The sequence below is a fragment of the Pristiophorus japonicus genome, unplaced genomic scaffold (assembly GCF_044704955.1).
Source record: "Pristiophorus japonicus isolate sPriJap1 unplaced genomic scaffold, sPriJap1.hap1 HAP1_SCAFFOLD_58, whole genome shotgun sequence".
Classification (NCBI taxonomy): domain Eukaryota; kingdom Metazoa; phylum Chordata; class Chondrichthyes; family Pristiophoridae; genus Pristiophorus; species Pristiophorus japonicus.
In genome coordinates, this window is record NW_027254488.1 from 3,831,164 (window position 1) to 3,857,688 (window position 26,525).

General features: G+C 47.2%; 3 non-coding genes across 3 annotated transcripts; 1 reads left to right on the forward strand and 2 right to left on the reverse strand.

Moving 5' to 3' along the window:
* Window positions 1-259: 259 nt before the first annotated feature.
* On the reverse strand, window positions 260-342 carry trnal-cag (transfer RNA leucine (anticodon CAG)). Its single transcript has one exon. It is a non-coding gene; the product is annotated as a tRNA-Leu (tRNA).
* An 18,434-nt stretch (window positions 343-18,776) lies between these two features.
* trnak-cuu (transfer RNA lysine (anticodon CUU)) lies at window positions 18,777-18,849 on the forward strand. Its single transcript has one exon. It is a non-coding gene; the product is annotated as a tRNA-Lys (tRNA).
* A 1,979-nt stretch (window positions 18,850-20,828) lies between these two features.
* Window positions 20,829-20,902, reverse strand: trnan-auu (transfer RNA asparagine (anticodon AUU)). The gene has a single exon. It is a non-coding gene; the product is annotated as a tRNA-Asn (tRNA).
* Window positions 20,903-26,525: the final 5,623 nt, after the last annotated feature.

Consider the following 26,525-nt stretch of genomic DNA (forward strand, 5'->3'; position numbering starts at 1 on the left):
AGCCTGCCTTCTTTTGCACTTAAACAAATTATAACCATGAGTTTAAATTAGCAGTGCAAGATATTTACAGGGCACCTTTCAATGCTTCACAAAACCATTCCTTTCGCTACAGCCACCCGGGATCGTTTCCCGGTTTGGGAAGTAACTTTGATATCACCGCTTGTAATTGAAGTGGAGTAATTTTATTCTGTGAGATGGATGTCCCAAAGCACTTCAGAGTGGTGTCAAAACAAATGAGTTTGCAATTAAAAACACTGAATGTCAGGATTGGGATTTGAACCCACGCCTCCAGAGGAGACTGCGACCTGAACGCAGCACCTTAGACCGCTCGGCCATCCTGACTGTTGGATGCTTCAGTTACAAGTTATTACTCAGGAAAGTTTCAGACCGGGCGCTTGTTCAGTGTTGCTGGAAGGCCCAGTGATCGGGATATCCTCTCCCCCGGGGTTTTCCTGAGCCTGTGATCGGTGCACGGGGAGGTTTGGCCCGGGGCTGAGATAGCTTGCATCCCAGGGATGGACAATAACCCTCTGAGCTGTGGAACTGGGGAAGAGCGAATAATTAATGAGCTGTTTTTGGGTTTCAAATGCAACTTGTGGGTTTCAAATGGCCTTCATAGCAAGGGGATTGGAGTACAGGGGCAGGGAGGTGTTGCTACAGTTGTACAGGGCATTGGTGAGGCCACACCTGGAGTATTGTGTACAATTTTGGTCTCCTAACCTGAGGAAGGACATTCTTGCTATTGAGGGAGTGCAGCGAAGGTTCACCAGACTGATTCCCGGGATGGCGGGACTGACCTATCAAGAAAGACTGGATCAACTGGGCTTGTATTCACTGGAGTTCAGAAGAATGAGAGGGGACCTCATAGAAACATTTAAAATTCTGACGGGGTTAGACAGGTTAGATGCAGGAAGAATGTTCCCAATGTTGGGGAAGTCCAGAACCAGAGGTCACAGTCTAAGGATAAGGGGTAAGCCATTTAGGACCGAGATGCGGAGGAACGTCTTCACCCAGAGAGTGGTGAACCTGTGGAATTCTCTACCACAGAAAGTTGTTGAGGCCAATTCACTAAATATATTCAAAAAGGAGTTAGATGAGGTCCTTACTACTAGGGGGATCAAGGGGTATGGCGAGAAAGCAGAAATGGGGTACTGAAGTTGAATGTTCAGCCATGAACTCATTGAATGGCAGTGCAGGCTAGAAGGGCCGAATGGCCTACTCCTGCACCTATTTTCTATGTTTCTATGTTTCTCTGCAAGATCTGATGGTATAAACCGATAGTGTTGTTTCACAGAATGAAAGAAATGTAAACAGGGACAATCGAAATTTCAACAACTGAACTTTAATAATTCGTGAAACTTTAACCCTTGATGAAGTTTTATCCCCGATCTGATTTTACACACTCTGTATTTGAGTAGATTAGTTTTAAAATGTTCATTGCTCATGCGACAATGTACCCTGGACTGCTTTTGTTCAATTTTATTGCAGACAAGCTTTTGCTTCACAAATAATGTTTCCGCCCAGGCTCGCAACAGAGACCTTTCGCGTGTAAGGCAAACATGATAACCGCTACACTACGGAAACTGCTGCTTAACTCAGTGCCCAGAGAGAAGTGTTCAGCAACAAGCTGAAATGCTCAATCCCTCTCTCTGCATAAAGTTCCATTCACAAACAATTCTCTGACCGGAACTGCACCAAACAACAATGTTCTCCTTTCAAAGTAATTAAACTCCCCAATTTCCACATCTGCAATTTTAAGGACAAGGACTGAAAGCGCTTTGCGATCAGAAAATTGCCGGAAACCCCTGTGTTTAATGACAGGGCTTTTGATGGTTGATTTCCGTACACACCTTGTGTTATGTATTTAACCCTTGGCCACCTGTATCACACCACCACCAGAGGGCTGACCTGTTGGAGTCCCAAGGGATTCCAGCATCCATTGGGAGCATGGTATATAAGCACTCTGGAGTCTTATTAAAGGAGCTAATGTCACACTTACTCATTGTTCACAGTACTCAGTTTCATTCTTTATTATGAGCGTATCAATTGGCGACGAGACAATGAACAACCACGCAAAAATGCAAGTAACAGTTGGTATTACTTGATAACAGCACAGCTGGCAATGGTTGCGGAATATATTCGTGCAGCCAAAACGCACAATGACAACCTGGAACGGCACGGCACAGAATCCTCAGGGAAAAACAATTACAGACTTTGTCCCTGAATGGGCTACGATCCAACAACCTTGCAGTTAATAACTGAACGCACTAATCCATTGCACCACAGAGACTGATAGATGCACATATTGCAAGACATCCCTGTGATATCTTCACAGAGCACAGCACACACAGCTTCCTAACATGCAGGCTGCTCTCTCGGAACTCTCCGGAAAGAGCCTGTTCTCTTTCATGATTAACGATACAGTTGCAGTACACAATACGTCCACATCCACAGTGTGGAGCTACAAGCATTACATGCTTCCAGACATTACAATCCCAAACAAGGATGTCAGTCAGTTAAAGCTTCAGATTGATCTGACCGGGATGGAACTTGTTCACTCTCAGTTGTACTTTTCCCAAATAAAGGGTGGGACATTCATTGTGGATGTGTGGAAGCAGTCTGGTCCCGCACACTGCAGACACTTCAATGTCACCACCAACCAGCTCTCCCACAACCGGTGTGATCTACCTTCCAGCCTTCCGGTGCCTTGTCTGTGACGAAGTATTCTGACTGTCCCGAAGCCGGTATCCTTTGTCATCAATCGGTTTTAAGTTGTTTCGGTAATTTTTACCAGCTGGACAGTCGAGGCACAAATTGTAGAGTGGAAAACTTGCGTGGACCCCGGTTTTCTAGTGGTTGATTTTCCTGGTTGAGTCCGTCGGTCGCGGTGGTCCGGTTGATGCCTGTTACCAAGTCAGTTGGTATTGATGTTCCACTGATTGGTTTTTTGAAGTTCTTTTCTCCGATGTCGTGATGTCTCTTCCTGTGTTTTCTCGCCGTGTGCTCTCAATCTTGATCTAGTTGTTCCAAAGTAATGGTCAGAAAAATAGGTTGCTCTTGGTACGATAGGCCCCCAGTTATACTCTGAGAGGCTGCTTAATCTTCGTGCCAAATCTAATGTTTCTTTTGTTTAAGTTTTGCTGCCCATTGATTTTAAGTGGTCTACTTTGTATAAGTTTTGGCGGACTAGCTAACTGAGACTTGATTAAATGTTTTAATCTGGTGTTGATAGATTTTGGGATGGCGATACTCCTTCTTTATGAACTGATGAACTCTCGTCCATTGTAATAGCACTGCTTTGGCTTCGGGAAGTCTGGGCTGAGCCAGATATTTCTATGCATGTTGAAAAGGTGTTGGAATATGTATGTGATATTTGGGTCCTGTGGGTGGGGTGGATAATGTTTCTTCCGTGGTCGATTGTTTAAATGCTAATGTTTTCTGGGAGCCTGACTACGGTTAAACAGCTCCCCCAGACAAACTGATTAGCTACAATATCCAAACTCTAAATCCCACCTCTCTGACACTGCAGCTTTTCCCCACAGGCCCAAACATGCCTTTTAAAATCCCAAACTTGGTTAAGAATTGTAGATTTCCTCCATATGCTTTTTAGAATCCCAAACTTTATGTTTAATAGTCCTAAATCGAATTTCCTTTTCAGTGAGTCCAAACACTGGGGGGTTTCCATGAATTTTGGAATCTACATTGGCAGTCCCTCGGAATCGAGGAAGACTTGCTTCCACTCCTAAAGTGAGTTCTTTGGTGGCTGAACAGTCCAATACTAGAGCCACAGACCCTATCACAGGTGGGACAGATAGTCATTGAGGGAAGGGATGGGTGGGACAGGTTCTGCTGTCTACACTTGATTTCTGCATGCACTCGGTGTTGAGACTCGAGGTGCTCAGCGCCCTCTCGGATGCACTTTCTCCACTTAGGATGGTCTTGGGTCAGGGACTCCTGGGTGTCAGTGGGGATGTTGCACTTTATCAGGGAGGCTTTGAGTGTGTCCTTGTAGATTTTCTGCTGCCCACTTTGGCTCGTTTGCCATGAAGGAGTTCCGAGTATAGTACCTGCTTTGGGAGTCTCGTGTCTGGCATGCGGACTATGTGGCCTGCCCAGCGGTGCTGATCGAGTGTGGTCAGTGCTTCAAAGCTGGGGATGTTAGCCTGAATAAGGCTGTTGAGGTTGGTGCATCTGTCCTCCGAGAGTATTTGTAGGATCTTGCGGAGACATAGTTGGTGATATTTCTTCAGCAACTTGAGGTGTCGACTGTACAAGGTCCATGTCTCTGAGCCTTACAGGAGGGCAGGTATTACTACAGCCCTGTAGACCATGAGCCTGGTGGCAGTTTTGAGGGCCTGGTCTTCAAAAACTCTTTTCCTCAGGCGGCCGAAGGCTGCACTGGCGCATGGAGGCCGTGTTGAATCTCGTCGCCGATGCCTGCTCTTGTTGATAGGAGGCTCCCGAGATATGGGAAGTGGTCCATGGTGTCCAGGGCCAGGCCGTGGATCTTGATGACTGGGGGGTAGTGCTGTGCGGTGAGGACAGGCTGGTGGAGGACCTTTGTCTTACGGATGTTTAGCGTAAGGCCCATGCTTTCATACGCCTCAGTAAATACGTCGACTATGTCCTGGAATTCAGCCTCTGTATGTGCGCGGACGCAGGCCTTGGTGAGGCCTCACCTGGAATATTGTGTACAGTTTTGGTCTCCTAATCTGAGGAAGGACATTATTGCTATTGAGGGAGTGCAGCGAAGGTTCACCAGACTGATTGCCGGGAGGGCAGGACTGACATGTAAAGAAAGACTGGATCAACTAGACTTTTCTTCACTGGAATTTAGAAGAATGAGAAGGGATCGCAGAGAAACATATACAGGTCTGATGGGATTGGACAGGTTAGAGGCAGGAAGTATGTTCCCGATGTTGGGGAAGTCCAGAACCAGGGGTCACAGACTAAGGACAATGGGTAAGCCATTTAGGACCGAGATGAGGAGAAACTTCTTCACTCAGAGAATTCTGAACCTGTGGAATTTTCTACCACAGAAAGTTGTTGAGGCCAATTCGTTAGATATATTCAAAAGGGAGTTAAATGTGACCATTACGGCTAAAGGTATCAAGGGTATGGAGAGAAAGCAGGAAAGGGGTACTGAGGTGAATGATCAGTCATGATCATATTGAATGGTGGTGCAGGCTCGAAGGCCGAATGGCCTACTCCTGCACCTGTTTTCTTTGTTTTTATATTTCTATGTTTCTATGCAAAGCACAGAAAAAAATGGTTGAAGTATCGACTCTGCCTCAGTTAGCATTTCTTTCATTGTGCAAAAGAAGGTGACGGGTTAATTAATGATGCAATCCCGTGAAAGCAACACAAAAGTTTAACAAAAAACATACGGTGACTGGCAGTGAGCGCTGCTTCTGACACCCGGTGGGAATGGGCGGGGATTTTAAAGCCCCTTGTATTGTCAAACCTTCATATAGTCAAACATTTCCGATGTGCTGTATCGACCTCGTGGCGCAACGGTAGCGCGTCTGACCCCAGATCACGTCGAGGTCACTGTTCTTCAGGGTAATTCGGGAATTAATATTTTCTTTGCTTTTTGGCAACAACCAGACCCTTGCTCCAAGGTCTGTCTCACTGTTTCCCAGGTGTCAGGCAGAGATACGCCTGCTGCCCTCATTTATTTCATGTGACAGGACACAAAAGTTCAAAATAAACCTGCAGTTGGCCACATATTGCCCTAAATAGTCAGGATGGCCGAGCGGTCCAAGGTTCAATGTTTTAGGTCGCAGTCTCTTCTGGAGCTGTGGGTTCACATCACACTTCTGACACTTCCTGTTTTTAATCATTAAGTGAAACTCATTGTTTGACACCACGACCAACGCCTAAAAAGTGGGATTTTGCAGTCCACCTGCTCGCTTAACACTTCCGTCTGACCTGGTGCTGAAAGTGGAGATGTTTCCGCAGTGTAGCGGTTAACACGTTCGCCTCACATGTGAAAGCTCACCAGGCGGGATTATTTTCTGGAGCTTTCTCCTCATGCATGCTCAGGGGCGTGTTTGTTCTCCTGTGAAATGTCATAAGATCATACGCATGTGAGGATTAGGGGCCGGAGTAGGCCATTCGGCCCCTCGACCCTGGTCCACCATTCAAGAAGATCCTGGCAGTTCCTCGACAGCAAGTTTAAACATCTGGGGCGGAGCTGTAATCAACGACAAAAAGGTGCATTTTGCAGAAGCCCAGCTAACTCAGTCAGTAGATCATGAGATTCTAAATCTCAGGGTCAGAGGTGCGAGCCCACGTTTGGTGATTATTTTTCATCGAATTATATAATCAGAAGTTTACAGCATGGAAGGAGGCCATTTCGGCCCATTGTGACCGTGCCAGCCAATAACAGGCTCTCCAGGCTAATCCCACTTTCCAGTTCTAGGTCCATAACCCTGCAGGTTACGGCACTTCAGGTGCACATCCAAGCACTTTTTAAATGTGGTGAGAGTTTCTGCCTCTCCCACCCTTTCAGGCAGTGAGTTCCAGACCCCCACATCCCTCTGCATGAAGAAATTTCCCCTCAAATCCCCCCTACACTTTCTACCAATGACTTAAAATTTATGCCCCATGGTTGTTGACCCCTCTGCTAAGGGAAATGGGCCCATTCTGTCCACTATATCAAGGACCCTCATAATTGTATACACTTCAATGATGCCTCCCCTCAGCCCACTTTGTTCCAAGAAAAACAACCCCAGCCTATCCAATCTGTCCTCATAGCTAAGATTCTCCACTCCCGATAACATCCTCGAAATCTCCTCTGTAAGTCTCCAGTGCAATCACAGTCTTCTTCCTGGAAAGTGGTGACGAGAACTGCACGCAGTACTCCAGCTGTGGCCTAACCAGTGTTTTATATTCAAGCATAATCCACCTGCTCTCTTATTCTAGGCCTTGGCTAAAAAAGGCCAGCATTCTTTTTGTCTTCTTAACCAGCTAATCCACCTTGCCTGCTACCTTAAGGGATCTGTGGACATGCACTCCCAGGTCGCTTTGTTCCTCTACAATTCTCAATGTCCTACCATTTAATGTTTAATCTCTTTCTATTGTGTCTGTAAGCACTCAAGTAATGACTCCATGAGGCAAGGTATTGTACTTGAACTGTGGTGACCTTAGTCCATTTATTGCAGTTCCTGAGTGAGGGTACAGCATGGTGAGCTCCGTTTTATACCTGGTTACCTGTCGTGTACCGGTGATCCCGAGGTCTCCACCAGTTGCACCCTCTGGTGGTACAGGCATCGTATATACAGTGTGAAGGTACATCCAGTAGTATTATGTAACTGTACATTGAGTGTACAGGGAGTATACTTATACTAAACAGACACAACATCACTCTCCCCTAAGTCTTGTGCCACTTGCCTTTGCATTGTGTGCTCTGGCCCGAGACTTGAGTGCCCAAAGCCCTTGCACCTTGTCTATGCTTTGGCTTGGTTCTCTCCTTGTGGACCCCCAAGTCCTTATTGCCACGACATTGGGAAATGTTCAGCAGTGGATGGTTGGAGGTTGGAGTGGAGATTGAGTGGGTTCTGGGTGTGATCCATGTGTGTCCATGGCTAAAAACATCCATTCCCCCCCCGGCACCCTCCCCCCCCCATACATAGACGATGTGTGTGGCTCAACACCTGCATGTGCAGACCTGTACAGACAGAAAGGGACAGTTCCACTCTTTATACTGCGATGATGGTGATACAAATGTAAAAGATGTAACTGATAATTTCAAGTTTGTAAATGTAACTAATCATGATAAGTCAGGCAATTGCGGTCAGAACCAATGTATTGTGAGAGTAAACGAAGTGATGACGTGCGATGCTGGGATTTACAAGCATCCCTGTTACATCCCTGTTTGGGTTCTGCAGTAGTGGAACAAGTACATTTTACAGGTAAGGTACATACTTGGTATCACAGTCTTGCCCCTGGGTTGTGTAGGTGCAGATGGGTGAGGTCACTAGTTCCAGAGCAACCAGACTGTGTCCAGGTTGTCTGATGGTGGCGCTGTGTCCCCTGCCAGCTGGGTGGGCTCAGATCGCTCACCTGGCTGAGTCTCAGAGCCTTTGCCGTTGCCCAGTGATGGGCAGAGACACAGGAGTGTGTGGCCTCCTTGTCCTCCTTTGAGGGCTCCGGTGTCTCCCTGCTGCTCTTCAGCGATAGTGGGAGCCTGGTCATCCCAGGTCCCGTTGGGAGGGCAGGAGGGTGATATCCGCTCGCTCCCAGTACTGGCCCTGGTGGCCAGAGAGGTAGAGCCGATCGGGGGCAGGGTACCGGTCGTGGTGCCTTTGCCGTCCGCTGATCACTGGCCCTGCAGCTGGTATGCTCCCTATGTGTGTGGCCACACTCCCTGGGGTATCACATTGGTCTCGGAGGGGCAGGCTACATGATCGCTGGACCTGCAGCTCCCTGGGGTATCACATTGGTCCCGGAGGGGCAGGCTACATGGTCGCGGGACCTGGGTGCTGACGGGAGGTTGCCCTTGGTTTTGTCGGCATGCTTGTAAATCCCAGCATCGCACGTCATCACTTCGTTTACTCTCACAATACATTGGTTCTGACCGCAATTGCCTGACTTATCATGATTAGTTACATTTACAAACTTGAAATTATCAGTCACATCTTTTACATTTGTATCACCATCATCGCTGTATAAAGAGTGGAACTGTCCCTTTAATTGTGATGGGTTGCCGGTCTCCTTTAAGAGGGTCTTTCAATCTTTACCCCAATCCGGTTCGCCGCTCGGCATCACGTGTTGCTCCCTTGTGGTGTGGCTGCCGCCATCTTGACTTCAGGCCCTTCACCTTGTGGTTGAGACGCCATCTTCTTTCTCTCCATGAGGTAGGCTGCGGTGATCCTTTTCTCCCCAGGCTCTGCCACGGATGACAGGAAGTTATCTTCTGCGTGAATTTTCTTCTCTGGAGTCCTGCCACTGGAGCCTGGAAGGTGAGGTCTGGTTGTTTGGGCTGGATCATCTCGCCGTTGGGTTGAGCGGTCTGTGTCGTCGCCTCACAGTCGAGTTGGGTGTTTGGTTTTTCAGGTGTTGTGCTGGATCCAACTTCGGGGTCATTGGGAATGTCGATCGCTGGAGGTTGGAGCTATTCCCAGCTCCAAGTGACCTTTTTCATCCACCTTCTTTCTAATAGCTTTGGACCATCCCCAGCAACGATCCACAAAGGTAACCTGTACATCTCGCCGCCATGGGACACCTGGACATCCATGCTGCCAACGACTGGGATGTATCGTTTGTGTAGGTCAGCAGTTTCACTTCGATCGGGATCATTTTAGGTCGTTCGATTGGATTGTCCCAGAGTTTCTCAAAGGCCGCCTGATTCATCAGTGACTGGCTCGTCCCTGTGTCCACCTCCATCGTGACTGGAACATAGTTGATTTCAACTTCCATTTTCACCGGGGAACTCTCGGTGGTGCAGGTAAACACTCCGTACACCTCATCGTCGCTGGACTCCGGATGATCAGCCAACTCTTCATCGACTCGGTGAGTATGATTTCTCTTGCATATTCGCTGGAGGTGGCCCTTCATGTTACAGCCTTTGCAAGTATAGTCTTTATAGCGGCACTGGTGGGCCCTGTGATTTCCTCCACAGCGCCAGCATGGGGTTGGCCGGTTGGCCACATGTGGCGGACTCAGGATTGTGGGACTCGGGGTTCTGTTCTCTCTTCCCTGAGAGAGACTGCGAGCAGCAGCCCTGCCTCAAAAAGGCACCTTTCGATTCACAGTACTTGCCGGGTTAGAGTCCTGGGGGTGAGACATCCACTTGGAATCGCAGGCCGAGATCATGAACGCCTGGCTCACGTTAATTGCCTTCTGCAGGGTGACCGTGGTGTCCGCAGAGAGCAGCCTGTGGAGCAGGCCCTTGTGACCGATTCCAATAACAAAGATGTCCCTTCGTGCTTCGGTGAGGTGATCGCTAAAATCACATGGTGCAGCCAATCGTCTCAGGTCTGCAGCATATTTTGTGATTTCTTGGCCTTCGGATCCACCGGTGGGGAGAGAACCGGTGTCTGGCTGTGAGGATGCTCTCTATAGGTTTGAGCTGTTCTTGTACCAGCGTTATGAGCTCCACATATGTTATTGTCTTCTCTGGGACGAGCAGGTCCCTGACAAGGCCATATACGGTGGGCCCACAACTGCTGAGCAGGATAGCTCTGCACTTATCAGCCAGCGAGGTCGGGTCGTCTCCCCCCATGTCATTTGCAATAAAGAAGTTTTCGAGCCTTTCCACAAAGGCCTTCCAATCTTCCCCATCGGCGAATTGTTCAAACGTGCCAAGGTTAGCCATTGTCACATGGAAATTCGTATTCTCGTCACCAGTTATTGTGTCTGTAAGCACTCTCGTAATGACTCCACGAGGTAAGGTATTGTACTTGAACTGTGGTGACCTTAGTCCACTTATTGCAGCTCCTGAGTGAGGGTACAGGACTGTGAGCTCCCTTTTATACCTGGTTACCTGTCGTGTACAGGTGACCCCGAGGTCTCCACCAGTTGCACCCTCTGGTGGTACAAGCATAGTGCATACAGTGTGAAGATACATTAAGTGGTCTTATGTAACTGTACATTGAGTGTACAGGGTGTATACTTATTTTATACATACACAACAAAAATAATCGGTTAATTAATGGTGTTTTCCCGTGAAAGCAGGATAAAATTTAACAATGATTTAATTTCTGCACTTAGAAAGACATGGGTTAATCACGGATAGTCAGCATGGATTTGTTCAGGGAAGGTTTTGTCTGACTCACTTGATTGAATTTTTTGAGGAGCTAACCAAGTGGATTGATGAGGGCAGTGCGTATGATGTAGTGTATAAGGATTTTAGCAAAGCTTTCACCAAGTTCCCACATGGAAGACTGGTCACGAAAGTAAAAGCCCATGGGACCAGGGCAATGTGGCAAGTTGGATCCAAAATTGGCTCAGAGGCAGGAAGCAAAGGGTAATGTTTAATGAGTGTTTGGGACTGGAAGGATGGTTCCAGTGGGGTTCCACAGGGCTCAGTGCTAGGTCCCTGGCTTTTAGTGGCAACATCAATGATCTAAACTTAAATATAGGAGGTATGATTAAAACGTTTTCAGGTGATACTAATTTAATCCAGAGAAGTGTGAGGCTGTGCATTTGGGGAGCGCAAACAAGGAAAGAAACACACATTAAATGGTCCAACATTGAGAAGTGTGGAAGAACAAAGGGACCTTGGAGTGCATGTCCACAGATCCCTGAAGGTTGCAGGCCAGTTGGATAAGGTGGTTAAGAAGGCGCACGGAATGCTTGCCTTTATTGGCTGAAGCATGGGATAGAAGAGCAGGTTGGTTATGCCTGAAATGTATAAAACACTGGTTAGGCCACCGCTGGAGTACTGTGTGTCGTTCTGGTCACCGTATTGCAGGAATTATGTGATGGTACGAGAGGGTACAGAGGAGATGAACGAGGATGTTGCCAGGCGTGGAGAATCTTCGCTATGAGGACAGATTGGATCGGCTGGGTTTGTTTTCATTGGAATAGAGGAGGCTGAGGGGAGACAACATTGAGATGTATAAAATTATGAGGGGCCGAGATATAGTGGATAGCAGAGGGGTCAACAATCAGGGGGCATATATTTAAAGCAATTGGTAGAAGGTTTAAAGAGGATTTGAAGGTAAAATTCTTCATGCAGAGGTTTGTGGGGGTCAGGAACTCGCTGCCTGAAAGAATGGCGGAGGTAGATACCACAAGTAAAAAGTATTTGGATGTGCACCTGAAGTGCCGTAACCTGCAGGGTTATGGACGCAGAGCTGGAAAGTGGGATGAAGCTGGATCGCCTCTTGTTGGCCGGGGTGGAAGTGATGGGCCGAAATGGCCTCCTATTGTGCTGCAGACTTCGATCATTCTATCATTCTGTGAAAAATGTAAATGTCCAATGTGGGTGTCGAAACCACGACCCTGAGATTAAAAGTCTTATGTTTCACTGACTGAGCTCGCCAGGCTTCTGCCAAACATACCGTTCTCTCACTGATTGCAGACAGGCGCCTGTTGGCTCCACCCCAGATGTCGAGGAACTGCCAGGATCTTCTTGAATGGTGGACCAGACTCGAGGGGCCGAATGGCCTATTCCGGCCCCTAATTTTTACATGCTTATCATCTTATGAACTTTTCACAGGAGAACAAACTCGCCTCTGAGCATGCATGAGGAGAAAGCTACAGAAAATATTCCCGTCTGGTGAGCTTTCGCGTGTGAGGCGAACGTGTTAACCGCGACACTGCGGAAACATCTCCACTTTCAGCACCAGGTCAGACGGAGATGTTAAGCGAGCAGGTGAGCTGCTGAATCCCAGTTTTAAGGAGTTGGTCGTGGTGTCAAACAATGAGTTTCGCTTTATGATTAAAAATAATAAATGTCAGAAGTTGGATTCAAACCCACACCTCCAGAGAAAACTGCGATCTAATCACAGCACCTTAGACCGCTCGGCCGTGTGTGTGGCCACCTGCAAGTTGATTTGGAACTTGTGTGTCCTGGCACATGAATTCAATGAGGGCAGCAGGCCTATCTCTGCCTGACACCGGGGAAACAACGAGACAGACCTTGGAGCAAGGGTCTGGGTATTGTGAAACAGCAAAGAAAATAGTAATTTTGAAAGAACAGTGACCCCGACATGATCTGAACACGCAACCTTCTGATCTGGAGTCAGACACGCTACCGTTGCACCACGAGGTCAACACAATGTGTTTGAGATGTTCCTCTATATGAAGCTTTCACAATATAAGGGGCTTGAAATTCCCCGCCCATTTCCACCAGGTGTCAGAAGCAACGCTCACCTGCCAGTCACCGTATTTTTTTTTCTTCAACTTTTGTGTTGCGTTCATGGAAAAGCATCATTAATTAACCCGTCACCTTCTTTTGCACAATGAAAGAAATGCTAACTGAGGGACAGTCGATACTTCAATCATTTGTCCTGTGCTTTGCGGAGCGGGCAGGGAAGTGGACCTGAGTCCATGATCGCATCGGCCATGATCGTATTAACTGGCAGAGCAGGCTCGAGGGGCGTATGACCGACTCCTCCTCCTATTTGTTTTGTTCTTCTGTTCTTCAGCATGTTAACCCATTTTACACACTGTATTGCCGATGTCACCACGAATCTGGGGCAAATTTTGTCAAATTTAACAGCACCGGTTTTTCCTTCCGTGCATAGAAATTAGAATCAGCAGCGAAGATAAAATCCCATGGTGATCGTTTTCAGATTCAACGCAGTAGGATTTCAAATAAAGTGAAAGAATTTTACAGTGAAAAGATTTGGAAGTGTTACTTGTATTTTTATCTTTAATTAAACTTTGTGGCGTCTGACTCCCGTTCATGCCTCTGCTGAATAAGAAAGGAGGGTAAGACGTTGACCAGACTGCACTGCCCCTGATATTTGTGAGCTCATCCTTTATATTCAGTGGTTTCTCGCCCTTTGATGGGCTGCAGTGTAGCGGATATCACGTTGGCCTCACACGCGAAAGGTCCCCGGTGGATCCGTTTTCTCTCACTGAAAGTTATCTATTTATTGGTTAAATAAAGAGCAATTCAGGAATAAGGGAGCCTTTCTACCAGGAGAATAAATAGCAAATAAAAACAGCAAATGCTGGAAATCTCAGCAGGTCAGGCAGCATTTTCCAGGAGACTAAACTCTCCTCCGATTGTTCCCTTATAGCAAATTTAAACATCATGTTTCTACCCAGAATCAAACCAGGTACTTTGCACGTATAAAGCAAATGTGATAATCACTGCACTACAGAAACCTCTGGCACAACAGCCCCAACAGAGGGGAGCTGACCAGTGAGCTCCCTCTGTGCTGATCGGGAATGTGTTGGCTCACCTAAAACAACTTCTGTCCCACACTGAAAGTTCTCAATCATTCTCCTCCGCTGCCCTTTACAGAAATGTCACGGATCACCCAGCCACCGTGTTCACTTCCACATCCTCACAGTGGGGCCACAGAGGCTCCTATCGTCTCAACGCGATCAGCGAACTCGCCCTGTTTACTAAATTAAACCCCAAACACGTGCCCGGCAAAGGGCAGGAGAAGCCAGATAGTCTGTAAGCTCGGTCTATCGCAGAAAATATTGGTATTCATGGTGATTACAGCAATTATTAATTGTCTCACAGACCTCAATTATTTTTATGCGATGAATTGATCGAGAATTGAAACCGGGTTAGTGCGCCGGATCTTAACCACTCGACAATCAGGGAACGGTTATGATCCATATAGATATATTTATATATATTTATATATGAACCGGAATATCAACGGCTAGCTACCTAGACATCATGGCGCAACGCTAATGCGTCTATCTTTGAGTGATACCCATTTCATCTTTTGTTCCCTTTAAAACGCTAGAAACTGAGACAGGGGGAATAAATAGAGAAATAAAAGCACAGGGATATAGACAAGAGGAAGAGAGAAGGGGAAATATACTGTTCCCACCCAGAACTAATGCAGAAACCCCTCTGCTGGGCTCGGGATGGCCACCCGCAGCCTGGATACACTAACGGGAGAACACCAGCGGCAGGTCGGGGCCATAAAAGTAACGGCGAGCGGCCCTGGGAGCAGCTTGGAGGTCCCGGGAGACGACTCCAGGGAACAGCGCGAGCTGGTGCAGGAGGGCGGCGGCAGCGAAGAGTGACGTCATGAAGGTCCAGGTCAGTGATTGGAGCGTGGGCATATACAGCAGGAGCGGCGAGATCGGGCCAAAGGAGCGGCGAGAGACTGTGGAGTGACGTGATCGGGGCCCAGCGGAGGCATGAGTTTGGGGCCAGGGGCCCAGGGTTAGCACGGGCCAGCCCACACTGCGATATGTGTGTGCATTCGTTCCGTGCAGCAGAGCTGGTCGCCTGTCGTCTTGCTTAACCCTTGTCACTGGACCAAGACCTCGCTCTGTCAAGCCCGTGTGATGGCTGGGGTGCAACGGCCACCACACGTTAAAAAAATCCACGCACAGGCATCTTCCACCCTTTGGGATGTCGTTTGGGTCATTCATTGAAACGCCTGTGAACTCATCCCTTTTCGGCGTGGAAGCAAGTCATCCTCGTTTCGAGGGACCGCCTATGATGATGATGATGATGGATACATTAACGTCCCAACAGCTCATTGACTGCAGGAGTGGGACCGTGCGGTGCTTCAGAAGACATGTCGAAAAGGCAAAGTCACTGATTCCGTCTCATGTGCTCCTCTGATCAAGAATAGCAACACACACTAAAAATGCTTCAATAATGGTTACATCTTATCTCCACATTTGCTTAGCAGGTAGTTTGTTGGTCTCGGGGTATGATCCTTGCTTCGTGGTTGTTATTTGATATTTGCAGAAAAATTCTGGCTTCAAATCCCAGACCAGCCTTGCGATTGCATTGAAATTTTGCAAAGAAGGACTTGGATTTCTGCAGCGTCTGTCAGTAACTCATGACGCATCAAAGCGCTGTACAGCCGTTAAGTACCTTTGAAATGTTGTCATGTGAGGAAAGATGTGCCCAAATCACCTCACACGCACCTCAACTCGTTGCAAATGAGTTCAGAGAATCAAAGAAGTTTACAGCAGGGAAGGAGGCCATTTCGGTCCATCGTGTCCGCGCTGGCCAACTAGAGGCTCTCCAGCCTCATCCCACTTTCCAGCTCGAGGTCCATAACCCTGCAGGTTACGGCACTTCAGGTGCACATCGAAGCACTTTTTAAATGTGTTGAGGGTTTCTGCCTCTACCACCCTTTCAGGCAGTGAGTTCCAGAACCCCACAACCCTCTGCGTGAAGAAATATCCCCTCTAAACTTTCGACCAATTACTTTATATTAATGCCTCCTTGTTGTTGACCCCTCTGCTAAGGGAAATAGGTCCTTTCTATCCACTATATCTCGGACCCTCATCATTTTATACACCTCAATGAGGTCTCCCCTCAGTCTCTGTTCCATGGAAAACAAATCCAGCCTTTCTAATCTGTCCTTATGGCGAAGATTCTCCACCCCGGCAACATCCTCGTAAATCTCCTCTGCACCATCTTCAGTGCAATCATGTCCTTCCTGTAATATGGCGACCAGAACTGCACGCAGTACTCCAGCTGTGACCTAACCTGCCCCACCGACCCCATCTCTTGTATTCTATGCTTCGGTTAATAAAGGCAAGCATCCCATATTCATTCTTAACCACCTTAGCTACCTGGCCTGCTACTTTCAGGGATCTGTGGACATGCACTCGCTGGAGTCTAGGGAGGACCCAGCAGATTGGAAAACTGCAAATGTAATGCCCCTATTTAAAAAAGGAGGCAGACAAAAAGCAGGAAACTATAGACCAGTTAGCCGAACATCTGTGGTTGGGCAAATGTTGGAATCCATTATTAAAGAAGCAGTAGCAGGATAGAGAAACATCGAAATATAAAAATAGATGCAGGAGTAGGCCATTCGGCCCTTCGAGCCTGCACCACCATTCAATAAGATCATGGATGATCATTCATCTCAGTACCCCTTTCCTGCTTTCTCTCCATACCCCTTGATCCCTTTAGCTATAAGGGCCACATCTAACTCCCTCTTGAATATATCTAACAAACTGGCATCAACAACTCTGCGACAGAGAATTCCACAGGTTAACAACTCTCTGAGCGAAGACGTTTGTCCTCATCTCAACAGGGCCCTGTACAATTGTAGCAAGACTTCCTTACTCTTGTACTGTGGGCTATATATTAGGTACTATGGGGCGAGTGCCCTGTTTTTTGCTGAATCGATGGTTGTATAAAAAGTTATTAAAAATTGACAGTTGCTTGGCGAACATATTTGTATTTCCTTCAGTGTACTCCTTACTCTTTAAGAGCTAGATTTTCCCCAAGCAGTTTTGTCGGCGCACTGACCTCAAGCGCACCGACTTTGCGCGCTGGAAATGGCGCTGGGAAAAACTCGCCCCATCCTGGCCGCTGTGTACAGTCCCCGGAGTCCTGGCGTGGTGTCCATGGTGAAGTGGGGGGTGGAGCCAAATGCCTGCGCCGAAAACACTGCCGGCACCTTCGCGCATGGGCAGTAGGGAGAGAAAACTTGGCACTCTGCCATTTTTAAACAGTGTCAAACCCGATAAAAAGCACAGCAGCTTCTCAGCTTCTCCGGTCGCTCGGCGGGCTCTCCCCCCGTCCCTCCCCGATAAAACGCACAGCTCCAGCAACTGCAACTTCTCCGGTCCACAAGCTCACACTTCTCCGGTGTGTCGTCCCTCCCCGATCCCAGGGATACAGGGACCCAGTGTAATGGAGCCAAGTTTACTGATGGTACAAAGATGGTTGGGAAAGTAAATTCTGATGCAGCAAAGAAAATCTCAATTCCGGAAGAACAATATGGAAAAGTACAGTGACCCCGACGTGATATAAACACGCAGCCTTCTGATCTGGAGTCAGAGACACGACCGTTGCACCACAAGGTCCACAGTGCAGAGTGCCCATGTTTGTATACATGAAGGTTCCTGAAACACAGTTTCATTTACCCTGCATTGGTGCAATGAAAGGGCTTTAAAATCCCCGGCCACTCCCACCGTGGGTCAGACAGCTTCAGAAGCAGTGCCCACCTATCACTCACCCTCTTACGCCCGCTTTCATCACCTGCTGCCCGCGGACTGCAGCAAATCCAGTTCATCATCATCAGAGGCAGTCCCTCGAAGCGAGGATGACTTGCTTCCACGCCAAAAAAGGATGAGTTCACAGGTGTTTCAATGATGGACCTAATATTCCAGGTCCCGAACTGCATGTTGAAGGGTGGAAGATACCTGTGCGTGGATTTTTTTAACGTGTGGTGGCCGTTGCACCCCAGCCATCACACGGGCTTGACAGAGCGAGGTCTTGGTCCAGTGGCAAGGGTTATCCAAGACGACTGGAGACCAGCTCTGCTGCACGGACCCAGTGCGCACACATATCGCAATGTGTGCTGGCCCGTGCTGCCCCTGGGCCCCTAGCCCTGAACTCACACCGACCCTGGGCCCCGATCACATCCCTCCACAGTCTCTCGCTGCTCCTGCTGTACCTGCCCACGCTCCAATCACCGACCTGGACTTTGATGACATCACACTTCGCTGCCGTCGCCCTCCTGCACCAGCTCGCGCTGTACCTTGCCCTGGTACACCACCACGCTGCTCCCAGGCCGCCGCTCACCGCTCCTTTTATGGCCCCGACCTGCCGCTGGTGTTCTCACGCAGGTCGGGGCCTCCACGCTGCTCCCAGCAAATCCAGTTACACGCCGTGTCACCGCACAATTCTCAGCTGTGATTGTAAGCTGAATATATTTAAAGCTACCACAGAGGCTGCAAGCAGTGTTCCCTGGTAGTCTAGTGGTTAGGGTCTGGTGCTCTCACTGCCATGGTCTGGGATTGATTCCTGGTCAGGGAAAGCATTTTTACAGAGCAAGCTGACAAATATAATTCAAGTCTGTGAAATACTGAATAATTGTTTTAATCATCATTAATCCACCCACATGTGTTGTGCACTGAAGGAAATACAAATATGTTTGCCGAGTGACTGTCGAATTTTAATAACTTTTTAGACAACCGGAGAATCAGAGGAAAAACAGGATATTCGGCCCATAGTACCAAATATATAGCCCATAGTACAAGAGTAAGGAAGTCTTGCTACAATTGTACAGGGCCCTGGTGAGACCCCACCTGGAGTATTGCGCACAGTTTTGGTCTACTTATCTGGAGTTCAGAAGAATGAGAGGTGATCTCATTTAAACAGTCAATATTCTGGAGGGGATTGACAGAGTAAATATTGAGAAGCCTGGCTAGCTCAGTCGGTAGAGCATGAGACTCTTAATCTCAGGGTTGTGGGTTCGAGCCCCACGTTGGGCGATTACTTTTCATTAAACTTTTATGTTGCTTTCGCGGGTCAATATCATTAATGAACCCATGATCTTCTTTTGCACAATGATAAAAATGCGAACTGAGGGAGAATTGATAATTTAATCAAATAATGAAAGCAGCGCCTCAGACCGCTCGGCCGTCCTTACTGTTAGATGTTCCAGATACAAGTTATTACTCTGGAAAGTTTCAGACCGGGCGGTTGTTCAGGGCTGCTGGAAGGCCCAGTGACCGGGATAACCACTCCCCCGGAGTTTTCCTGAGCCTGTGCTCGGTGTACGGGGAGCTTTGGTCCGGGTCCGAGGTAGCTTGTATCCCAGGGATGGACAATAATTCTCTGAGCTCTGGAACTGGGGAAGAGCGAATAATTAATGAGTTGTTTGTGAGTTTCAAATGCAGCTTAGATCCGCTGGTGTAAACCGATCGTGTTGTTTCACAGAATGAAAGAAATACTGACAGGGACAGTCAAAACTTCAAAAAGTGAACTTTAATAACTCATGAAACTTTAATCCTTGATGAAGTTTTATCCCCGATCTGATTTTACACACTCTGTATTGGAGGAGATTGGTTTTAAATGTGCATTGCTCATTCAACAATGCATCCAAAGCAGTTTTTATTGCAGACACGTTTTTGTTTGAGAAATAATGTTTCTGCGCAGGCTTGAACCGGGAACTTTTCACGTGTGAAGGAAATGTGATAACCTCCACACGACAGAAATTGCTGCTTAGCTCAGTGCCCAGAGAGAAGTGTTCAGCAACAAGCTTAAATGCTCAATCCCTCTCTCTGCAAAAAGTTCCTTTCACAAACATTTCTCTGACCAGAACGGCACCAAACAACAATGTCCTTCTTTCAAAGTCATTAAACTCCCCAATTTCCACGTCTGCAATTTTAAGGACAAGGACTGAAAGCGCTTTGCGATCATAAAATTGCAGGAAACCCTTTGCGGTTAATGACAGGGCTTTTGATGGTTGATTTCTGTTCACATCTTGTGTTATGTATTTAACCCTTGACAACCTGTGCACACCATCATCAGAGGGCCTACCTGTCGGAGTGCCAAGGGATCCCAGTATCCCTTGGGAGCATGGTATGTAAGCAGGCCTCCCATGAGGTACCTGCACTCTGGAGTCTTATTAAAGGAGCTAAGGTCACACTTACTCAGTGTTCACAATACTAAGTTTCATCCTTTATTATGAGCGTATCAATTGGCGACGAGACAATGAACAACCACGCAAAAATGCAAGGAACAGTTGGTATCCTGGAGAAGTTCTCAGAAGTGGACGATTGCGAAGCCTTTGTGGAGATATTCGACCAATACTTCGTGGCCAACGAGCTGGAAGGGGACGAGAACGCTGCCAAATGAAGGGCGATCCTCCTTACCATCTGTGGGGCAGCAACCTATGGCCTCATGAAGAATCTTCTAGCTCTGGTGACACCAACAACTAAATCCTATGAAGAATTGTGTACGCTGGTCTGCGAGCATCTAAATCCTAAAGAAAGCGATCTGATGGCGAGGTATCGGTTCTACACGTGCCAACGGTCGGAGGGCCAGGAAGTGGCGAGCTATGTCGCCGAATTAAGGTGCTCGCAGGACATTGCGAATTTGAGGGATTCCTAGAACAAATGCTGAGAGACATTTTCATGCTAGGCATTGGCCATGAGATATTTCTTCGCAAACTGTTGACTCTCAGAATCTGAGCAAAGCCATAACGATCGGTCAGACAATTTCGACCAGTTCCTTTAAACACAATAATGTAATTTATTTCTCGTGGACTGGATGGAGGACCATGGTCCATGTAAAAAATTGTTATCGTTTTCCATGAACTAAATGTTCATAAAAGTATTGGAGTGGGAACTCACTGGATAACAGCACAGCTGGCAATGTTTGCGGAATATATTCGTGCAGCCAAAACGCACAATGACAACCTGGAACTGTGCAGCACCGAATTCTCGAGGAAAACAGTTAAAGGCTTTGTCCCTGGGTGGGCTCAAACCACCAACCTTTCGGTTAATAGCTGAATGCGCTACCACATTGCGCCACAGAGACTAACTTAAATGTAAACTGCAAGACATCCCAAACCAGGGTGTCAGTCAGTTAAAGCTTCAGATTGCTCCGGCCGGGATGGAACTTGTCCACTCTCAGTTGTACTTTTCCCAAATAAAGGGAGGGACATTCATTTTGGATGCATGGAAGCAGTCTGGTCTGGCACACTGCAGACACTTCCATGTCACCGCCAACCAGCTCTCCCACAACCGGTGTGATCTACCTTCCAGCCTTCCGGTACCTTGTCTGTGACAAATATACTGATTGTCCCAAAGCCAGTCGTCAGTTTTAATTACTTTTCATGTCCTGACTGCAGATATTCCTGTGATTAAACCTGAACAAAAGGATTACAGGGACAGTTGGATTCATCATTTCTTTGCTTGGTGATATTTCAAAGATTGAAAGTGACGTACATCAACCCCAAACCTCGTCACCTACTCGCGAACCGCTGCACGCTGCTCCCGTGAGATGGAAGCCTAGTTGCTGTTTCAAGCTTGAATACAGGTACAAGCAGAACTCATTCAAAGAAAGTCCAAGTCCCTGATAATTTGCACCGAACTCCTTCGCAAAGAGTTGAGGTTCGTGTGGGGTGATTTGGGCACATCTTTCCCCACACTACAACACTTCAAACATAACTCAACGACTGTAAAGCGCTTTAAGGCATCATGAGTTCCTGAAAGGTGTTCCAGAAATGCAAGTCCTTCTTTGCAAAAGTTCGATGTAATTTCAAAATTTGCGGCAGAATAATCGGCTCGGCCGGGATCTCTCGCAAATTTCAATTAACAAGCCAGAAACGAGAATCATACCCCTTGACCAACAAGCTAACTTTTTGACAAACTTGGAGATAAGGTGTAACTTTTATAAAAGCATTTTTTGTGTGTAGCTATTCTTGGCAGAAGGAGCACATGAGATCGATTCAGTGACTTTGCTTTTTCGACCTGTCTTCTGAAGCGCCGCACGGTCCCACTCCGACAGTCAATGAGCTGTTGGGACGTTAGTGTATCCAGGCTGTGGGTGGCCACCCTGAGCGCAGCAGAGGGGTTTCTGCATTAGTTCTGGGTGGGGACAGTATTTCCCCTTCTCTCTTCCTCTTGTCTGTATCCCTGTGCTTTTATTTATCTATTTATTCCCCTGTCTCAGTTTCTAGTTTTTAAAAGGGAACAAAAGATGAAATGGGTGTCACTGTGGAAAAATTTCTCTCGCTCAAAGTTAGATGCACTACCGTCGCGCCATGAGGTCTCGGCAGCTAGCCGTTGATATTCAGGTCCATAAATAAATATATATTTTTATATTTATACAAGTTATCGAAGCTGTTCTATGGTCGAGTGGTTAAGATCTCGAGCATTAAACTTCTTTCCATTCTCAATCAGTTCATCGCAGAAAAATAATTGAGTTGTGTGAGAGGATTAATGATTGCTGTAATCGTCGTTAATAACCCCACTACTATCTGTTACAGAATGAGCTTACACACTCTCCCGCTTCTCCTGCCCTTTGCCGGACAGGTGTTCGGGGTTTAATTTTACAAACTGGGTGTGTTCGCTGATCGCGGGGAGACGGTAGGAGCCTCTGTGTCCCCACTGTGAGGGTGTGGAAGTGAACACGGTGGCTGGGTGATCCGTGACATTTCTGTAAAGGCAGCGGAGGAGAAGGATTGAGAGATTTGAGTGTGGGACAGAAGTTGTTCAAGGTGAGCCAGCACATTCCCGATCAGCACAGAGGGAACTCACTAGTCAGCTCCCCTCTGTTGGGGCTGCTTTGCCAGAGGTTTCCGTAGTGTAGTAGTTATCACGTTTGCTTAAAACGTGTAAGATCACTGGTTCGATCCCAAGTGTGAGCATTATGTTTAAACTTGCTGTGGATGAACAATCAGAGCTGAGTTTCGTCTCCGAGCAAATGCTGCCTGACCTGCTGAGATTTCCAGCATTCGCTGTATTTATTGATTAAAGTATCGACTCTCCCTCAGTTTGCATTTCTTTCATTGTGCAAAAGAAGGTGATGTGTTAATTAATGATGCTTTCCCGTGAAAGCAACACAAAAGTTTAACAAATAAACATATGGTGACTGGCAGGTGAGCGCTGCTTCTGACACCCGGTGGGAATGGGCGGCGATTTTAAAGCCCCTTTTATTGCAGAACCTTCAGATAGACGAACATCTCAGACTCAGTGTTTAGGCCTCGTGGTGCAGCAGTGGTGTGTCTGCCTCTTGATCAGAAAGTTGCGTGTTTAAATCATGTTGAGGTCCCTGTTCCTTTGGGTAATTCCAGAATTAATATTTTCTTTGCTGTTTCACAATAACCAGACCCTTGCTCCAAGGTCTGTCTCACTGTTTACCCGGTGTCAGGCAGAGATACGCCTGCTGTCCTCATTTACTTCATTTGACAGGACACAAAAGTTCAAAATCAAACTGCAGGTGGCCACACATAATATTGAGCAGTCAGGATGGCCGAGCGGTCTAAGTTGCTGCATTCAGGTTGCAGTCTGCTTTGAAAGCGTGGGTTCCGTAGTGTAGTGGTCATCACATTCGCTTAACACGCAAAAGGTTCCGGTTTCAAAACCAGCTGAAAACGTGCTCAATTAAATATGAGAAGCATTTAATAATGTGCATTTCTGGTTCAGTATTAACAAAGCACAATGTCTCCCAGTCCTGCTATATTTGCTGAATACTCTGAACAGTTCGGTACACATTCAAACTCAACAGTTTCCAGCCCTGACAGTGCAGAAAGCCCCTATCAAAACTGCACATTCCAGCTGCTTTCAGTTGAGTTGTGAGAGATTATTGACGGATCCTGCAGCTGTGAAAAGGAAAGATGTGTGAGAGGGGTCATCAAACGAGGCCATGTGGGTTGAATTAAAGAACAAAAAAGGGGCGATCACACTACTGGGAGTGCACTATAGACCCCCGGGCAGTTAGAAGGAGATAGAAGAACAAGTATATGGGCAGAATGTTGAGAAGTGCAAAACCTATAGAGCTGTAATAGTGGAGGATTTTAACTACCCGAATATTAACTGGGAAAAAGATAGTGTGAATGATACAGATGGTGGAGAATTCCTAAAATGCATTCAGGAGAAATTCTTTATCCAGTCTGTAACAAGCCCATCAAGGGAGGGGCGGTTCTGGACTGGGTCTTGTGATCGAAGAGGGGCAGGTATGAGGGGTATCAGTGAGAGAGCCTTTTGATGCGAGTGATCAGACTCAGTAAGGTTTAGGGTAGTGATAGAAAAGGACAAAGGGGACCAGGAATAAAAGTTCTCAATTGGGGTAAAGCCAATTTTGCTGAGCTGAGATGGAATTTGGCCAAAGTGGACTGAGAACGGCTACTTGCTGGTAAATCAGTGTCAGAGCAGTGGGAGGCATTCAAGCAGGAGATCCTGAGGGGACACAGCAAGTATGTTCCCTTAAAACAAAGATGGGACTAACAAATCTAGAGCTCCCGGGATGTCAGGGGACATACAGGGAAAGCTAACGAAAAAAAGGGAAGCTTATGACAGATACCGATAACTCAATACTGCAGAAATTCTCGAGGTGCAGAGGTGCAATTAAAAAATATATCAGGAAAGCAAAGAGAGAGCATGAGAGAATGTTGGCAATTAAATCTGGCAAAACCCAAAGATGTTTTATAAATACATTAAGAGCACGATGATAAGTAGAGAAAGAGTGGGGCCGATTAGAGCCCATAAAGGGAATCTGTACGCGGAGGCAGAAGCCTTGGGTAGGATTCTTAATGAATACTTTGCATCTGATTTCACAAAAGAGAGGGGCGATGTGGACTTTGCAATGAGGGTGGAGAAGTGTGAAATATTAGATGACATAAACATAGTGAGAGAGGAAGTATTGGTGGTTCAGCAGCTTCGAAAGTGGATAATTCCCCAGGCCCGGATGAAATGTATCTCAGGCTGATAAGAGCAGCAAAAGACGAAATAGCAGAGGCTCTGACCACCATTGTCCAATCCTCACTGGCTACAGGTGCGAGGCCAGAGGATTGGAGCACTGCTAACGTTATACCTTTGTTTTAAAAGGGAGAAAGGGATTGAGTAAATACAGGCTGGTCAGCTGAACCTTTTACAATTATTTGTAAAAATCCTGAGGGACAGGATAAATCTTCATTTGGAAAGAAATGTATTAATCAAGGATAGTCAACATGAATTTGTCAAGGGAAGGTCATGTCTGACTAAGTTGATTGCATTTTTCGAGGAGGTAACCAGGAGGGTTGTTGAGGGCAGTGGTATGATGTAATGTATATGCACTTTAGCAAAGCTTTTGATAAGGTCGCACTTGGCAGACTAGTTAGGAATGTAAGAGCCCATGGGATTCAACGGCAAAGTGGTAAGTTGGGTCCAAAATCTGTTCAGAGGCAGGAATCAAAGCGTAATGGTTGATGGGTGATCTTGTGATCCAGTGGGGTTCTGCATGGCTCAGTGCTGGGTCCCTTGCTTTTTGTTGTATACATCAATGATTTGGACTGAAATGTTGAGGGTATGACTAAGAAGTTTGCAGATGACACTAAAATAGGCTGAGTGGTTGATAATGAAGAAGAAAGTGGCGGACTACAGGAAGATATCAATGGATGTCTCAAGGCGCTTTGCAGCCAATGAACTACTTTTTGAAGTGCGGTCACTCTTGTAGTGTGGGAGACACAGCCGCCAATTTGCACATGGCAGGCTCCTATAGGCAGCAGTGTGATGATGACCAGATCATCTGTCTCTGTGATGTTGATTGAGGGATAAATATTGACCAGGACACGAATCCTGGCCACATTGATCCTCCCACCACTTCACACTGTTCTCCGAGGGACCAGCGCGATGATACTAAAACAACAAGCGAAGTTGGTAAGCTATCCATGCAGTCCATCGGAATCCAGCCACACCACCTTATACCACGGGTAACATCTCTCCGTGGATTCTGGAATCTGGATCAACAAACCATAATCCCATCTTAGAAGGAATTCCGGGAGGTGCTTCAAGCTTTATTACAGATATGTAAACATTTTTAAGGTATTTAAACAAATACCGACGTTTTTGAGATGGGCGTCTGAGTGACGTCATCAAAACCCTGGTCGTCATTTTGGAGCGTGAGCAGGAACATCGGCAGGGCCCAGGTGCAGAGGAGTGGGAAGGTCGGGGCGGATGAGCGGTGAGTGTTTGTGGCGCGATGCGGTGAATGTTTATGGTGGAGGAGCGGCGACAGATCGTGGAGGAGGTGTGACAGATGAGGGGACGGGGCCCAAAAGAGCCGAGGGCCCAGGGGCAGCACGGGCCCAGCCCACACTGTGATATGTTTGCGCGCTAGATCCGTGCAGCAGAGCTGGTCTCCTGTCGTCTTGGTTAACCCTTGCCACTGGACCAAGACCTAGCTCTGTCAAGCCCGTGTGGTGGCTGATGTGCAACGGTCACCCCACGTTAAATAAATCCACACAAAGGCATCTTCCACTCCCTCAATTGGATTCAGGACTGGAACATCGGGTCCTTCATCGCAACATCTGTGAACTCATGGAAGCAAATCGTCCTCGATCGAGGGACCGCCTATGATGATGATGATCAATGTACTGGTCAGGTGGGCAGAACTGTGGCAAATGGAATGCATTTGGGGAGGTTTAACAAGGCAAGGGAATACACATTAAATGGTACGA